The 14,946-nt window shown below is 38.6% G+C and overlaps 1 protein-coding gene and 1 long non-coding RNA gene across 3 annotated transcripts in view; both read right to left on the minus strand.

Annotated features, from left to right (window-relative positions):
- Positions 1-14,946, minus strand: part of LOC100742853 (protein bric-a-brac 1-like) — a 110,524-nt gene that overhangs the window by 52,023 nt on the left and 43,555 nt on the right. The gene's annotated exons all lie outside the window — the stretch shown is intronic.
- On the minus strand, positions 2,589-9,903 carry LOC117152558. The gene is made up of 3 exons (XR_004462947.1): positions 9,893-9,903; positions 3,942-3,945; positions 2,589-2,756 (listed from the first exon to the last, which is right to left on the minus strand). It is a non-coding gene; the product is annotated as an uncharacterized LOC117152558 (long non-coding RNA).

A 14,946-nucleotide genomic window follows, 5' to 3' on the forward strand; every position in this document is an offset into this window, starting at 1 on the left:
TTCGATACCGAACAGATTAGTCTTCTCTTTCACCTGGCTTCACCTCGTGCTCGTCCCTGCTCCAATGGCCACGATGATTATCCGGAATCGTGGCCCGCGATCGTTCTCCGTAAATTGGTAATTGAGTCGAGGAGACGATACGTCGCGTCGCGTCGTCGAGAATCACCAACGCGTGAAAATGAAACGCGCCGCGATAAACGAACGAGAGAGTGGCCCTCTTAGGGAAAACGTGGAAAACGATCGGTCGTTTCTGTTTTTTTTTTTCTTCTTTTTACATGGACGTTTGTGTGTGTTTGTGTGTATGTGTGCGTGCGTAGAAGTACATATGGAAGTTTCCGCTATCTTTCTTTCTTTCATTCGGAGAATCGCAATTAACGAGGTATAATTCTTCGCGCGATAGGATGTTGAAAATGCATAACGCTCGAGAAGCTGGGTACTCTTGGTCGACAAACAGACTGTTTTTTAATATGTAGAATCTTTGCAATTGATTTGGTATTGGGTTAACGCGTATGAAATGTAGATTTTCTAAAGTTCGAATCTGATGGATCGTGATCGATTACACGCGTATAACTATATTGTATTAATTGCAAAAATTGTTGGATAGATAATCGTTATATATCTGGAACAACGAACTGGTTGATGTTTGGATAAAAGTATTCGAACGTTTAAAAGTTACTCGGACCAAATGTATGATATTTCGAAGAAACTATCTCCGATTAGAGATTTATTTGGAAAATACGTTTCGTACGCGCTAATTTTCCTCGAGTCCGTTAATGGAGTTACTCGACAGTTATTAATACCATCAAGCAGTTTTTATCACGTTTATCAGATATTTTAACATGCATGCATATAAACGGCGTTTTGATCGATTACTTACTGAATGATTCAATAAATAATAACAGATATCCAATCTAATTACCGTTTCCAATTTATGACGTAGAAATTATTGAATTAATTTGCAAAACTACGTTCATGCTCGTCAGCATGTTTATCTGTTTGCAATTGCTAAAATTATATCGATATAATTAATCAGTAATTAATAGCAGGACAAAAATACATAATTCCATTGAACAAGAGTACCGAACGTTCCGCAATGAGGTAACCAAAAGATAATATTCAACGCATCTCTGCTCCCAAATTTACACAAAATTATACGCAGGACATGTACATACACTAACAACGTGCCTATGTTATCAAGAGATCTAAAAAGTAGCTATACAAATCTAAATAATCATACGTTTAAATTAAAGAGATATCGTGTGATGAAATTTTCATGTGGAAAAAGAAGATTTTATGGCTGTTTCGCGCAAAAAGAAACGAAAATATACGGTCATGAATTTTACATCGAACAGCAAGTAAATTTGTATTCTAGAACTTGCGCTCTTTAATTTTTGAAACAGCTATCTAAATTTATGGGAAAATGTAATGTCCGTGGTATCGTAAAATACGTCTGATCACAGGCGATCCGTTTCCCCTTGCGCTTACAATGTCCTCCCTTTCTTTGCGTTCCGCATGCACAGGACAATTACCCTTCCCTACTTTGCGTACGTCATTCCAACAATTGTTCCACGTAAAAGTTGCACGGTCAGATGTGCAAACCTACCGGCAATTTCATCTAAATTCTCAACTGCTATCTGTACTTTTTACTCTTACGTCTCCTTAAGTGCAAATTATTCTTTCTACGCGCTAACGATTTTCTTACACCGCATACGCATTCGTGACAATTTATGGCCACGCTTAACGAATGACTTCGTATAAGTGACAGGAACAAATAAAGTTTTAACGACGGCGAAGGAAACTCTTTGGTACTCGTTACATAATATTAGACTCTTGAGAAAGTTACGCGTAAAAAAGAGTTCATTTTTTTTTTTTTTTTTAATGGGCTCGATTGAAAAGAACTATAACTTAAGAAATCACGGCTTTTAGAATAACTAGGAAATTTACAGTCAGCTAAGCTTCGCTAGATGATTCATGTTTGAAATAGAATTCCGAATGAATATCGACTTAAAAAACGATAATGTTATCCGGAAAAATAATTCTCTGGAAATCTTGACGAACTTCGGTCAAACAAAATACAAAAATCATTACATACGCCGTCAAATATCTGCAAATTTCATCGAATTCATCCATGTTTGATCATCAGAAATGTTCAACACCAAAATTTACTAAATATCTATCGGTATGTAATTATAAAATATTCCACTATTATATTCAACTATTAAATATTCCAAATTTCCACCTAATGTCTTTCGGTATTTTTATCGCTACCGTCGATAGAGATTTTTAAGCGTAGAAAATTCAGTTAACTTGTTCACTGCCACATCGTCCACATTTGTGTAACGAACAAATTTTTGTACAGGTTTCGTCGTCGAATTTACCTTCCGCGAACAATTTCGAAAATACGTTTCTTTCCTCGTGGGTCAACGATGGCTCGTAATAATCAGCGGAAATAGAACTTTCATTGCTCAAACAAAAATACCCCTTGCTATATTATTCAAATGAAGTTTTCACGTGTAAATGGAGCGATCTAAAACGAAGTGTCACAAATCTGACAGAGATTCGGTAGTAGCGTTATTTTTCTCCAGTCGAAGATATCTATTTTTAAGAATTCAACGTTTCGCTAATAATAGCTTAGAAACTTACTATTTTCTAATTAAAAGAGACATTAATCCTCGATTATTAATCATTAGATCGTAGATCGTAGGTGATTCGCTTGACTTTTAATCTTTCATAATTTTAGATATAATTCTATGTATCTACGATATAAGATATGGAATTTAAGTAAAAATTAAAATCACGTGGTTCAACTGAAATATAATTTAAATCGCTCTGTGCCAATGGTCATTAATCTGAGAATACAGTGACTACGAGAACTATTTGCAAATCATTGTATATATCACAGCATTTGCAAACTAATTAATTAAGTCCACGTATACTAAATTTCGTATCACTTAGCGTATCATTTTCATATTATTACAAAATTTGGATACTACGACAATGAAATTTACATAAAACAGAGTATAGAAACCTGGTGTACCAAATATAAAACTTGATAAAGAAAAGTTTCACTGGAAAATAAGGATACGAGCAAATACTCTTTTGTAGCCACTATATATCATATACTTGAGACATGAAATTTCAATTAACATTAAATAGGCAAAAAACGAACGAAACCCAGCCCAAACCAAATCCAAATCGTTCCAAGATCACCTACGATCTAATCACGCCGAATTAACGATTAAATGTAATAAAATCGAAAAACAAGGTTACCATTTTACCACTTATATCGATCAAAACTGCACATTAATACATACGTCTGTTTTATCAAATTGCAAATTCGTGTGACTCGCACACTCGAAATTAGTCAGCTAGCCTCTAACAAGTGTTGACTGCAAAATTCGTAATTTCCACCATTCAACGTGACAACCCCTAGCGGTATCGCGAGCGAGGGAAAAATTCGCGACGCGGTTCGCACGCAAAATTGAGCGTCACTGTCCAATTTACGATTTATCTGTCGTGACGTGCACGCTGTACATACATGCATGCATGCATGCTCGCTCGGTGGCTCGCGAGCGCGATAACGCAGCGCGCAGTTGGGTCGATGCATTATGCAGTTTTCCGTGCGTTCATTATATTTTTAGACCTTTACGATTGCAAGGTTACGCTCGTAACGGCCGGCTCTTCTCGTTAATTGCGATTTTTCCGCGGCAATCGCCCGCTAACCGGATAAGGATTCCGCTCCTACGAAACGTTCGCCTCGCATCGTACAGACCAATTTCTCTCTCTCTCTCTCTCTTTTTTCCTTTTTCGCGTTCTCTTTCGCTCGCGATCGTTTCGCAAGATTGAACGACTCTGTTCTTCGTTGGCAATATCGATCGTTTTCTGACTTTTCTCGTTCGACGTTTGTCGAATTTTTCTCCCATATCGAGAAACTCATTGACTGATCTTTTGGGGAATTTTTTTCTTTTTTTTTTTTTAATTATTACAGAATCGAGTTCGTCGAAGTTGTTTAACTTCTGGCTTGTTTGTTCGAGCTTCTGTTTGATCGAAGCTTCTTTCTTTGTTACTATTAAAATTGGAGTTTGCGTTAGTTACTGCGTATCACGAAGAAGAAGGAAGCTTCTTGAAATTGTTTTTCGATTTTGCGAACTACGATTTTTACAGAAACATTTTTGAAATAAGGAACGAGAAGCCTATTATCGATGGAAAAATACTTGATCGTTGGAACGAACGAAGAGATCGTAATGAAGTAATACGGAATTAATATACAAAGTGTCTTGTAAGATTTTTGTATGATTCTTTACAGAAACGTGAGCGTAAAACGAAGAAACTTCGTTTAAATGAATCACGGTTCTTTGAAAAAGTCGATTTTACTTCTGAATAATGACTTGGAATTGGACATCCCTTGTCATCTAACGGAGCACAACCCAAATAGGAAATGTAGATAGAAAATACCAAAACGAAGGCTTAGGTTTAGCGCTAGAAATATCACTTGGATAGTTTTGCCCAATTGAGATATTGTTTTCACGCGAAAAGTTACTATTACGATTCATAAATACGTTTATCCGTAAGTCTTTAAATTCAGCGATGAGAGAATGCTGTTTTAATGTTCTGTTTCAGCTAATAGAAAACTGTAAGTGTTCCTTTGTAATCGTTTCTTATGTAATTATTTCTTTTACCAAAGAAAAAACTTTTTGGATATTTTTTTAAATAAAATAAAGCACAGTCTACTTAATAGTACTACACTTTGCAAGACATCTTGTATAATAATTCGCACTGTCACGACAAAAAGAAAACTCGATAGCTTTGTCACCGAGAAGCAAAGTACTTGAAACAATCTGCACGTTATTTTGCAAGTTATCAAAGATATCCTTCGACGGTCTACGTGTTCCCTGTTCGACAAATGTTTCCAGGAATTGTCTCTGACGGTTAATCGATGCTCGTTATAAATTGATCGAGCGTTTTGTGTCGAGTCGATCGAATTCGATTGGTCGTAGGGTTTGGGACGAGCCGGGTGCATCACTGAAAATTAAAGCTCGATTAAACGCAGAATCACGCGCGGTTTAAACGTCGATCTGGCTTATCAGGGACGATCAGGATTCGCGGAAAATGCGAGGTGAGAGCGAACGTTCGATGCCATCGCGCGGAAACTTACGTGACAACGCAAATACGAAAAAGAGAGCTGCCTAAATTCGGTAAAACGCTTGTTCCACGCTGATTTTTTTAAGAATAACGAGCCTGAAAAATTCTATTTATTTTTTAGTCGAGAAATTACTCTCCTTTCTTTCTCTCTGATACGTTTCTTTGGCGCGATCGCTCGAAATCTCGCGTGAATTTTCTTATCGAACATGGTGGATCCGTGCGTGAAACGGTCTAAGTTGGAACGATCTAACTGTGAGTTGATGATTCATATAACGATAAATTTTGTTGGGAAGGTTATTCGATAAACTTATTGGTTGCGTAAGTCGTCGCAAATTATAAAGATTGATAAAGATTCTGGCTCGATCGGGTGAAAAATTGTACTGCGACGCGTGTGTATGTTTAGATTTCACACAATTTATCTAAGCTTCGCTGCGTTCTGCATTACAACTACCTCTTGGTATCGAGACTTTTATCGAATCGGTGGATATTCATTCGTGTATTTTGCTTTTCATTGTTTTGGATGATAGATAGGTATTTGTCAATTGTTTTCCATTAAGAGAAAAATCGTTCTATTTTGAAAAATTAATATTTAAAATTAGCGTTTAAAATGAAAAATAAATATTAATTTCTTCCTACGCTTATTATTGTCAGATATGTCACGCCATTCTACACATATAATTATTCAAACTATTGGAAGAAAAATGGGAACAGTAAAAGCCGAGAATGTCGTTTTACTAAAAAAAAAAAAAAAAAGCTTATCAATTTTGGACACGAATGAGCATATACGATTTTTGCGTTTATCTCTGAAAATTATTTATTAGGAAATTTCTGTGAATCGACAAGATCAAAACACCGGCAATTTTGTCAATTTCTGCAACCTAACGAACATTGCTAACACGATTCTTTATTAAACGATCGGTAAGACACGTTCCATTCTTGTCGGGAACGTATTAGTACAATTGCCGTAAGTTAATCAATGATACCAAACTAATCCGATTATAGAGAATTTTATTTTAACTCGACCAACACCGATTCCCTTTATTTCGAAATTTCACGTACGATTCAATGTCCAAGAGTCTTTTTCAATTTTTGATATTAGTACTTTTAATACAATGAGAGAAATTTGATTATCTATGTGAATAAAATGGTAAGATAATATTTTTAAATAGAATGACCGCTCGATCAACTGAAACGAATCTCCGAATATGACATTCGTATAAAAATAACAAATCAAATATGTACTCTTTTCAAGTTTTCTATTCCTCGATTATTCCCTTTTAATTGTTTAGATCCACTGAAATTCCTCCTTTTCTCCCTCGACTTATATTCGTAATAACAAGCGTGATAAATACGAAAGAATCTTACTGTTTGATTAGTCCTTTTAAAATGCTTGGAATGAAATTCTTTGCCTACTTTTTCGCTCGTATGAAAACAAATGCATACCGAGTGGCAAAGTAAAATAGAACGAAATGCTGATTGCTTGTGAAAAAGTATCGAGTACTGTACCAGTTGTAGTAGCATTGGCAAAATTGCAAATAGGTCGGAATGCTACCGACAACAAGCCGCGTTTTAATGGTTCATAATTTCTTGGTGATCGTGTATTTATTCATCGTTTGTTAAATTACACGAAATTTATTCCTCGAAGGGTATTTAGCTCGATAAATACGTAATTCCCCTATATTACCCGAACGTGTAAGGATTTCATAAATTTTAACGAAACGAACAGGTTGAATCAATTGCGATCGTTAACGTAGAAATTCGCGAGTTTCACGCAGGGGAAAAGTGTTTACGAAACTCTATTTGGAATGATTCGCAGAGATAACAATAGATTATCCTTTAGCAAGTATCGATAATGCGAGTGAAAATCACATTTGAAAAAGAAATATCATTTTTCATGTTGTAATTGAATATAAATTGCAAAGCAATAACATTTAACTCTCTCCTTCTAGTTATTTATGTGAAAGCTTGTATGTGTATGGTTCGAGCAAGAAGTTCCGAGAATTTAATTTCATAATACAAAAGATAATGATTGCGCCATTTAAATTCAGAAGAATGAGTAAAATGGGAAATAAATTCCATGGAAATGTAATCAAAATATCGTGAAGTGGCTAATATTTGAAAAAGCATTCGAAATTCGTGTTATTGATTTTCAAGTATAGAAATAAAGCGCGTAAAAAGCTGATCAAACTACAACCGATCGATGTTATAATTTCATTTTGAAAAATTCGAAGAAACGAGTGCGAAGAAATCAATGATAATTTCTCTATCGAACCGAGTATTTCTAGAGTACCAACGCGAGGAAGCAGAATTGGTTTCTCCAACGCAATAAAATTTCCAAACAAAAACAACAGCATATGTGGGAAGCGTTCGGACGCGAACTTCGTCAAACTGGATGCAAAGACGACAACCAGCTCGCGTACACTCGCCGGTAAAGCTCCATGATCGACGTACCGAGCTTTTTACGCGGCTGTCAATCATCGAACAAACGTCGATACTTCGATTAAAAACGTAGCCAGAATAGAAACGCAAATTAAAAGAGTAAAAGAAAAAAAAAGAAAAATAAAAGGGAGCAGGGAACAACAACAAAAAAAAAAAAAGCGAAGAAAGACTCGCGTCAAAGTGTTGCAAAAAGTGGAAGCGAATCGTTTCCAGTTTACAAGCTTGAAACTCCCTAATCCCTTCTGGAATCAGATCTGGCGGCCAGCCAGAAAACCAAATGGAGAAAAGGGAAAGAAAAATAACAAGAGAGCCGGGAGTAGAATTAAACGCGAGGAAAGGATTCGAGAGGATTCGAAATGAAACGCATTAACTTTTGATCCCTCGTCGTAACCGCAACGAGGACGAACCGAGGTCTGGTGACGGGATTAATATTCACGTTTCGTCTGTGACGACACCGAAATCGTGCACGGCGAGCCTTTCGATTAATCGATAGCAACCAGAGGTCCCGTGGTCGAGTCCTTCGTTGCAGTACCACGGGCCTCCGCACACGGAACACTATGAATATTTCACGGATCGATCGATTACCAGGGACTCCATTCGCGAGGGTCTCTTGCGAGGAGCAGGAGGACGGTGGTGGAAAGTAGCCGGCTACTAAATATACAATGCGTCCGAGGAAAAAAAACGCAGTTCGTCCTGCACGACTGCATCGACCGCAATTGCGTTCCAAATGTCGAACGATCGAAACGAACGTTTCGATGAAACCCCTGCCGCGCCTCCACCCCTTCTCAAGATTCCTAGAATCGTTTTTTCTTCCATCTAGAATCGAGAGCGCAACTGGCAAGTTACGCGTGGGATGAGTCACGCGATTCAAACGATTAAACGATTACGTACATTGTTACAAAGCAGGGAAGAAAGTATGGAAAGAGAATCGTGGAAATTATCGTCGGTTTCGTAGAAGAGCGTAACGCGACAAAAATAAATTCTTCGAGGAATTGTTTGAAATAGGAAGTTTGAAGTAGTAGAAGGTTACTAATTGTACGATTGTTGAGTAATAGGCAAATTTGTTTCCATTTGCAATTTAGATAATAGTTTCTTCAATTCTGCAAGTTTGTTGTTAACAAACAAACGAAATAATATTTGCCAATTTCTGATTGTTCTTAGCCTCTTAGTGTTTCTAATTATTCGGCAGAATACGTATAATTGACCCGATAAACAATCACCTCGTAACTTGAAATTGAGCGTAAGAATGTCAGATAGCGTAACGTGCATTATAGATACTTCCGTAAATTTCTGTTATCGTGTGTACACGTGTATTTCTTTTTTCGGATACCAAGGAAAGGAAATTGACGATTCCAGCGTTGTACGTATTAATTTTAACGATGTTGACTCGTTACCTCGAATTCTTAATTTACTGCGTAAACTGTTCACTGCAGCGAGGAGGCAACTCCTAACATTTAACTTGTATTTATTAGAAAGAAAGAAAAGTATACAAAATAACGAATATAAATAATAACGAATATCGATGGTCTATTAATTTACAGTAAATTCCGAAAATCGATGCGATTTTCATTGATCTTTGTTGATTTATTCTAGTTACTGGAAAAGTGATGCTACCTCCTTGTTACTGCAGACCCTTCAAATCTAGATCAATAATTTACCAAAGATACATCGCCATCGTTCGTTACACTCCAACACCCGCTAATTACCTTATCTAAACTAATAGGAAAACAAAAATAAACAGCTCAAATACTGGTTCTCGTATCACCCGAACGCTCGTGAGAAACGCGAGGTCATCGTGCATCGCGCTGACCGCAATGCAACGCTTGCTTCGTACGCTTTGTACGAACAAAAACAATGAACTAACGCGTGTAAGCGCCGAACAAACGAATTTACGACGATTTTTTGGAAGCAGAAAATTGTCAAATCGTGGAGAAAGGTCATCGTTTGTAAGATACATCGTGAAAAGACGTCTCGGGTTATCCTGTGCAGGACGTTTCTGCTGCGAATCAGCGATTCGATATGGCGTTGGTATAGCGAGCGCGATATTTTCAAATCAACGCCGTTCGAACGAAGGACGAACAAAAGAGCGTCGTAAGCTCGTGAAATATACAGGGTGGTTGGTAACTGGTGGTACAAGCGGAAAGGGAGTGATTTTAGAAAATATAGAATAAACATTTTTTAAAAAAAATTTTTTTTTTAATTTTTCCATCGAGACAACGATCTACAGTGAGATCCGTTATAACGTACCGCACGCGTACCGAGCGAAAATTCAAAGTCGATTTTCTCGAAAACGAAGCCTCGAACGAAAAACTTTTATTCTATATTTTCGACTTCTTTCTTCGCGTAAGAATCACCCCCTTTCCGCTTGTGCCACCAGTTACCAACCACCCTGTATAAGCATAGAGATTTTCTATATTAATGTCATTTTATGATTAGAAAGGGATATTTTAATACACGAGAAGGATAAAATATCTACAAGCGAAAGGAACTTGTTAGCTCGAAAAATGTTATCGAGCAAACGGAGAAGAAAAATTGTCAACTTTACTTTTTTAAATTTACCCTGAAATTCGAGATTGTTTATATCGTCTTCCCGTGATAAGTAAATTCATGAAAATAAGATCTTCGTTTTTGGAGATGGTGAATATTAATCGTGCACCCGACTAATGAATTGAAAATTGAAACACAAAACTTATACTACTCGTATAAACGTTAAGACAAATAGTATTTCCATATCTTGACAGGCAATATTTTTAAAGGTACGAAGAGGTTGGTAAAATATGCGGTTAGCTGCAGAAACACGTGTAACAAAAACACATATATAATCTTTAACTCAATTTATAAAATTGCCCTTCTACGAACGATCATAAATATGATCTATCGTGTCTTTTACCTGTGATCTTTATATCGAATATATGCATGATAGTAATCGTACAATATCCCCACCGTCAAAACAATCGCGTTATTGAAATTATATTAAAGCAGAATTTTCTCTGAATTTTTGATACGATTATTCGATGCAATTAGCTTTCTCCCCACAGAGACCTAATAAATTAATAGAACGCAGCTAATTTTGTCACATATTACGCAGTTTTCCGATTACTATTTCATTTAGATTCTACCGTTTAAACATTCATAAATATTCATTGTTCTCGAGTTGCAAACCTGTTCTTAGATCGTATAATTTCTGCATATATATTAACTTTGGCAATTTAGTTTTCCACTTGTATTTGAAATAGCAGACACACGAGGACGCTATTGAATATCGTCGGTATTAAAAAACTAATACTTGGGATAAATCAAATGGTAAAATATATATATTATATACATATTGTATATAATGAATGGCGATTACTAAACGGTAGGTACTAAAATTTCAAATGAGAATAGAATTTGCAATTTATACGATACGTTATGGAGATTTCACTGTCCATATATTCACTGTAAAGAAAGATATTAGCGGCTACAAACAAGTAAGAAGTACAAAGAAGACATTAAATCGAAAATAAGTGAAAAAGAAAATTCAAAGAGCTACGTAATTAAATGTCTCTGCTTCTCATACCTCGATGGAATCTCCGCCACGTCGATCCACGAATACACGGCACACATCCTGCTTACAGGATAACGTCGTGTTTTCTCGAACAGGTATGTTTTCTCTGTACGTTAAAGTCACGTTCTGCCTTCCGTTTCCGTTTCTTCGCGAATCGTTTAAAGGAAGGTGTAAATTTCGTACGCCGATGGAACTGGACAGAAACGCTGCGCGAATCAACCGAAACGTTTCTTCCGTGTTTCAAAAAATCATCTCGTCTTCCGTTCACATATTTTTTTTTCTTCTTATTGCACTATCTTCGACTCGAAAGGAGAATCACGAACTACGTAAAATACAACCACGACTCGTCTTTCCTTTATAAATAATTCGTTTCCTTCGTTTCCATCCGTCAGGTAGATTTCTAAAGTTGGCGTATAAATCAGGCGAAAATCGATCGATCGATCAACTTTGACTGGCTACCGCTTCTTGGCTTATTACGCAAGCTCGTACACAACGGAAATAAATAAACAAGGAGGAGCAAAAAGTCAGTTGCGAATACGGGCAAATACCACGGTTATAGGAAACGTAGAAACGAGAAATTAGGCTAGAAGATTTGATAGAATCGCGTCATGTCATGAGTTAGATATTGCACTGGTTCGCTGGCCTAACACACCGTCGTTAGATACACGCGCCGACTTGGCTGTCTCCGATGCGTTTGGCGTGCCCGACGCGCGCTCTCGATATCGTGTTTATGTCGATGCGTGATAGGAATTGGGTAAGAGCTCGCGAGTAATCGTGAACACGCGTATATATGTACGACTGCATCGAAGCAGCTCCGGGGACATTTCCCGAGACAGACGTTCGCGAATGATATTCGATAATCTCTCGTTAACGCGATGTAATTAACTATATAGCTCTGTTAAATCCGATGAAATGCACGAGATCGTACGGTTTCAAGTTCTGCTTAGACAGACGTTTTACAATAATATTTCATCGATACCTCTTTGCTGCCTAAATGATATTCCGCGGCAATTAGTCCGAGAAAACTTTCGAATATCCTGAAAGTGTTTTACAAACGCTTCTGTTATACCTGATAAGACATACGAGATACCATGATTTTAAATCTTGCTTAGACGAAGATTTCGAGATAATATTTCTTTCGTACTTAAATCCGCTGCCTAAATGACAACCTGTGAATTAACTTAAGAAAACTCTCGGATATACCGAAAGCGTTTACGGATAAAAGAACGAAGAATCTGAGAATCGAAGGTACGTTGTACGTACATTGGATAATTTTTCTCGACGAGCTTCGAATAAACAAGACCGCAAAATTCAGCCAACGATGGCAAGATGAACGTTGCGTACGAATAACAAGAAGAACGAAATAAACACGCGACGGACAAAGAGGCAAAAAACAGTTTCGAAAAGCCGTTATCGACGCCGGCGCACTCGTAACGCGACTTAATTAGCAGCCCCGCGCCGCGCTTAAAATTTTGTTTTCTTCGCTTTACTACGTCGTCGTGTTTGAACCGCGAACGTCCACGAACGCAAACTGAATCGAATTTCGCCATGTGTGGACGTTTCTCTACCCTCCCTTAACCCCGTACATCCCTTCCCCATCGTCAGTCCTAACCCAACCCCCCTCCCCAGACCCCCTGTAGCCCTTTCTCTGTGTCATAATCGTAATCGTCGGCGCGAGAATCCCAACACCCTTCCCCTTGTCAACTGTATAAAATATTCTCAATCGTATCAACAACGGTCACATCGTACATCGTACAACGTTATTACATTATTACAATAGTTTATAGTTAATCGTAATCAATATAATATTCACAGCATTTTATGAAAATCTCTTAAAAGCACCAACCGTGGCGGCTCAAATTTTTTTTTTCTTATCCATTCGTCCTCTTCCTTTCCTTCCTTCCTTTCTTCCTTCCTTTCTTTCTTTCTTCCTTTCTTTCTTTCTTTCTTTCTTTCTTTCTCTCTCTCTCTCCCTCCCTCTCACTCGACCTCTCTTACACTGTCCGTTAATTGTATCTCGCGTAATTTATCTCGATTTAAAAACCCGATCTTCTATCTTCATCATCCTCTTCATATTCATCTTCTTTTTCTCTTCTTTGTCCCCTTTCTCTCCCACCCTCTCACTCTGCTTTCCTTTCTCACTTTCTCTCGCTCTTCCTCTCACTCACATATATATATATACCTTCAATAATTTATCGATATATATATATATAAGCTAAACGTTTCGTCTTAAAGCACTGATTAAACGAGGGAGCTCGTTTTAACGTGTCCCTCCCTCTGAACACGCGTTTACCAACCATCCTAACCAAAATCACAGGACTAACTAGAAACACCGCCGGCTTTTTGCCTCGTCGCTCAGTGGGGATCGATGAACGCGAGGTGTACACCCTCCGTGGATACGAACGAAAAGACAGGAGAGACCAGGAACGATAACAGGGAGAAGCGATCACGGGAACTACTCGAGGAGACGAGCGCCCTGTGACACAGCAACGGAGGAGGCGCACGAACGTTTCTCGGCTGTTTAACACGACGAGCAGGAGGCTGAACGACGGAACCTGGTGTGCCGAGAGAAGGACACGATGACAGACGACTACCAGGAGAAGAAACAGTAATAGTAGTAATAGTAGTAGTAGTAGTAGTAGTAGTAGCAGTAGTAGTAGTAGTGGTAGTAGTAGTAGTAGTAGTAGTAGTAGTAGTAGTAGTAGTAGTAGTAGTAGTAGTAGTAGTAGTAGTAGTAGTAGGTAGTAGTAGTAGTAGTAGTAGTAGTAGTAGTAGTAGTAGTAGTAGTAGTAGTAGTAGTAGTAGTAGTAGTAGTAGTAGTAGTAGTAGTAGTAGTAGTAGTAGTAGTAGTAGTAGTAGTAGTAGTAGTAGTAGTAGTAGTAGTAGTAGTAGTAATAGTAGTAGCGGTAGGAGTAGTAGTAGTAGTAAGTAGGAGTAGGAGTAGTAGTAGTAGCAGTAATAGTAGGAGTAGTAGGAATAGTAGGAGTAGTAGGAGTAGTAGGAGTAACAACAATAATAATAATAGTATCGGGGATAAATAACGAAAGAAATACGAGAAACAACGAGCGAATGAGAATGAGGCACCACTAGTAGTAAAACTGCTCGTGTCCGTGTTCCCCTTTCCCTCGTCGAACCGCATCATCATCATCATCATCATCATCATTATCATCATCATCATCATTCCCGGCGTCACGCGGGCAACGACGTCGATTCTCCGGTAAATCGTCGGATGCGCGATCATTCGCCTCTTATCGAGAGAATCCTCCTCCATCGCGGTGGTGGCGATCGATGAAACAACTATAACGGCGTTGATCCCGTCCAAGCGGTACAAGGACGCAGGGAAACGGAAACGAAGAAGGAGAAGAAGAAGGTGTATCGATCGGCGATTCTTCCTCCGGCGGTGGTGAACGTGGCTGTTGTTGCACGGTCTAAGGCGAACTCAATGATGCGGCGGTGGCGGCGGCGGGGCCTCTTCCTCGGAGGGATCCACGGGGCTCGGGGACAGGAACTTGCGCACATACTTCGGATAATGTGTCTTTTCGTGGGCCTTCAGTATCGTCGACCTCGAGAAGGTCTTGCCGCACAGCGTACACCGGAACGGACGTTCTCCGGTGTGCACGCGACAATGGTCCTTCATGTGGTGGCGTAACTTGAAGGCCTTGCCACAGAACTCGCACTTGAAGGGCCTGTCACCTGTATGCGCCGGTAGGTGGGCTATCAGAGAGCCAACGTCCGGGAACGACTTGCCGCAGAACTTGCAGAGGACGACGCCGGAGGTCGGGTCCGAGTGGGCCGCGAGCTCGAGATCCATCGGCTCG

Source organism: Bombus impatiens, unplaced genomic scaffold (assembly GCF_000188095.3).
Source record: "Bombus impatiens unplaced genomic scaffold, BIMP_2.2 scf_0064, whole genome shotgun sequence".
NCBI lineage: Eukaryota > Metazoa > Arthropoda > Insecta > Hymenoptera > Apidae > Bombus > Bombus impatiens.